The sequence below is a fragment of the Aegilops tauschii genome, chromosome 3, assembly GCF_002575655.3.
Source record: "Aegilops tauschii subsp. strangulata cultivar AL8/78 chromosome 3, Aet v6.0, whole genome shotgun sequence".
Taxonomy (NCBI): Eukaryota; Viridiplantae; Streptophyta; class Magnoliopsida; order Poales; family Poaceae; genus Aegilops; species Aegilops tauschii.
This window is the reverse complement of record NC_053037.3, coordinates 296,633,319-296,636,778: the sequence shown is the minus strand read 5'-3', so window position 1 is coordinate 296,636,778 and position 3,460 is coordinate 296,633,319. Positions and strand designations below refer to the sequence as shown.

The window sequence follows — 3,460 nt, the reverse complement described above, 5'->3', positions numbered from 1 at the left end:
CATGCCGGGCTGACGGCAAAGGCCTTTGCCGTCGGCCAGTAGACGGCAACAGGTCCGGCTGAATAGGCTACGACAAAGGGCTCTTTGTTGTCCGCTGGCGGACGGCAAAGATGAAACTATCTTTGTCGTCTGCCAGCGGACGGCAAAGAGCCCGGACGGCACAAGTGCCAGGTTAGGTCCGTTAAGGGGTTAACGGCATGCTTTGCCGTCCGCTGGCGGACGGCAAAGCCAATTGCACGGCAATGTAGCAGAATAGGACCAGCCCCCAGGTGATGCCACGTGTCAAGTTATGCCGTCTGCTGGCGGATGGCAAAGATGCAATGCTCTTTACCTTCTGCCAGCAGACGGCAAAATAACCAAATAGGCCAGCCAGTGCCCCAGGTTGCACAGGTAGCTGCGATGTGGCATGTTTGCTGTCTACTGGCTAAGGGCAAAGCTCTTTTCCATCCGCCAGCAGACGACAAAGAACCTGTATAGCCCATGTTTTCTCTGATTTTTGTTATATCCTTGCATTTTCAAAAGACATAAATTATCTAGCAGTCCATGAACACAACAGAACACATGTATCCATCATCTAGCAATCCATCAACGCAACAGAACACATATATAGGGTATTAAAACGTCCAATACATACATAGTTTCACGGAGTTCATCAACATACATACATAGTTTCACGGAGTTATTCAACATACATTGTTTATCAACACAAAATCAAAATAGAAACTAAAACTAGCAGTCCATCAGTCGAGCTTCCATGAAGTGAATCAAATCTGCAAAAATGGGAGTAAGCAAGTTAGAAGAAGAAGAAGAAGAAGAACAAGAAGAAGAAGACTAGAAGAAGAAGAAGAAGAAGAAGAATGATTTTACCCTTTTCCTTCTCATTCTTCTTCTTTTATTCTTTCTTTTTCTTGTCTTTCTTCTTCTATTCTTTCTTTTTCTCCTCTTCTCATTCCTTATTTGTGTCATTTTAGAGCTTACATAGGTAATTATGCCATTTTTTAGCTAACTAAGCTTATTATGTCAATTTGGAGGAAATTAAGGTAAGTACAGGTCATTTTTGTGCTAACATAAGTAATTATGCCATTTTTAGGTAATGTAGGTAGAATGGATCATTTTGGAGCTAACCTACATAAAATGGATCATATTGGAGCTAACGTAGGTAAACTGGATCATATTGGAGCTAACCTAGATAAACTTGACCATTTTGGAGCTAACCTAGGTAAAATGGATCATATTGGAGCAAACCTAGGTAAAATGGGTCATTTTGGAGCTAACTTAACTAATTATGCCATTTTTGAGTTAACTAAGCATATTATGCCATTTTTGACATAAGTAAGCTAAGTACAGGTCTTTATTTAGCTAGCCTAGGTAAATAAGCATATTAGAGCTAATTTAGTAAGTATAGATCATTTTGGAGCTAAGTAAGCTAATTATGTCATTTTGTAGGAAGATTGGCTAAGTCTAGGCCATTATGGTAACCATTTTGGAGGAAATAAAGCTAAGTCTAGGTCTTTATGCATTTGGTAGGCAAAACACTAGAGAAATGTTACCGTCATCATGGAGGTGAAGGGTCGGTCGGGTTTACGCCAGTCTCAGACGGAGAAGGACCGGTCGGGGTCGGGCTTGCGCCAGTGCGAGACGGAGAAGGATCGATTGACGCTTGTCGGGAGGCATGCTGCACCAAAGATCATTTGCAATGTCTCGTTAGCATGATGCAACTGAAATGTGCATACTAGTAACTAATGACCATTCAAATGAAACTCACCATGTCCGCTATACCAATCTGAGGCATCGGCAGAGGGGTCTGACTGTTTTTCTCGCACACGGACTGCACATTTTGATTTCACAAGTCACTCATATTACTTAGTAATGAAACGAACATTACATGCATGATTTGGCTAATAAGTAAGAGAAACTTACCACGAGGAGCTCGTATAGGGCCCGGTGAGACGCGTCGTTCCGGTTCCTCTCCTCCTCCAGCATCCTAGCCGTCCTCTGCTCCAGCTCGGTCTCCCTCTCCTTGGCATGCCTGTTTTCCGCCGCTAGAAGCTCCTGGGCCCTGAGCTCGATGGCGAGGTCCACTGGCCGTGGTCGAGGCTGTATGTCAGGAAGAGACCTCGCGTGGCGCTTCTTGATCTCTGGGAGACTGCTAGGACAACATATCAGTCCATCCCCAATGGCTACCGAGCCATGTTTCCCCATCACCAGATAGCATCACAAGCCCAGTATCAAAAGGACTCTGGCTCGGGTTGAAGCCATCTCCTTTCGTCGGCTTCCCCCAGGCTCTGTACCTCACGAGCTTGTTGTGGGAGGAGATGTTGGTGAAGCTCTTTGGATGATCGAGGTCATCCTCAGAGAATGCCTTGGCCTTCTTGAACGGGGCCATATGGGCCATGGCATAGAGGTCGTACAGCTGTGGCACTTCCTTCTTGTTGTGTTTCGCCTAAAAGAGAGGAACAACATATTAGTTAAGGGCTGAAGCTAGCATGAAGAATGAAATTGCATGAATCATTAAGGGCTAAAACAACATACCCAGTGATCCCCGTACTCAAAAAGGTTGGAGCTCCCTTGATGGTGTGGCACACCTCGCATTTGGGAACGCTTATCCTTGGCCTTGTTGTGTTCGGCTAGCCATTGGGGAGAGCACCACTCATCCACCAACGCCTCCCAACAGTCCATCATATCTGCACACCATCTCGGGGGCACCTAAGTTTGGCAAAGAGAAATTTAAGCGCTACGCCTACAAATCAAATCAAGGAAACTAAGTACAAGGCCTTAAGAATAGGTAATTACCTTCATGTACTTCTCTTTACTCAGATACTTGAGGCGGCACTTCTTCTTCTCCCTCCTAATGTTAGTCGAGGCGTAGTAGTCTCGAATAGCCTGCACCCTAGCCTCATGTCGTAAGTTCTGAAGTAGGCGCTTGCACTCGGCTTCGAGAACCCTAGCCGCCTCCGCCTAGTGTTCCTCAGCAACCCTGTAGAAGGTCTGAAATCGAACAAGACAACACTGATTAGTACAATCACTAGGTAATGTTGATTTTTAATTCTGTAAAGTAGAAATTACCCAAAACCGCCGCCTCACAATGTCGTCCACCGTCTCGCACCCGACACCGTCGACCCTCTCCTCTGGCGGGGCTGGGGCAGCGACGTACAGCTCCCAGCTCATTGCTAGCTGTGGAGCCTGACCCTCACCAGGCAACCTGACCCACCCCGGGAAGTGGTGCCGGACTAGAGTACCAAGGAGCTGGTTGGGCCTGCGGACACCATCGGGGTGTATCCAACCCCTGCAGTATGACCAGGCCAACACATTAGATATTAATTTGAAGAAACATGAAGGACAAAAGGTTAAAAAAGAGTAAATGCACTTACTTCTCCCCGTTAGGCTGAATCAACCACCTCTGATCGCGGGTCGCCGGCACGGCCGGGAGCTTCGTACCACCACGCTGGTAGACCTTCTT

The 3,460-nt window shown here is 46.5% G+C and overlaps 1 pseudogene; it reads right to left on the bottom strand.

The window, feature by feature from the left end:
- Window positions 1-1,592: 1,592 nt before the first annotated feature.
- Window positions 1,593-3,168, bottom strand: LOC141042911 (uncharacterized; annotated as a pseudogene).
- Between the last annotated feature and the right edge of the window lie 292 nt (window positions 3,169-3,460).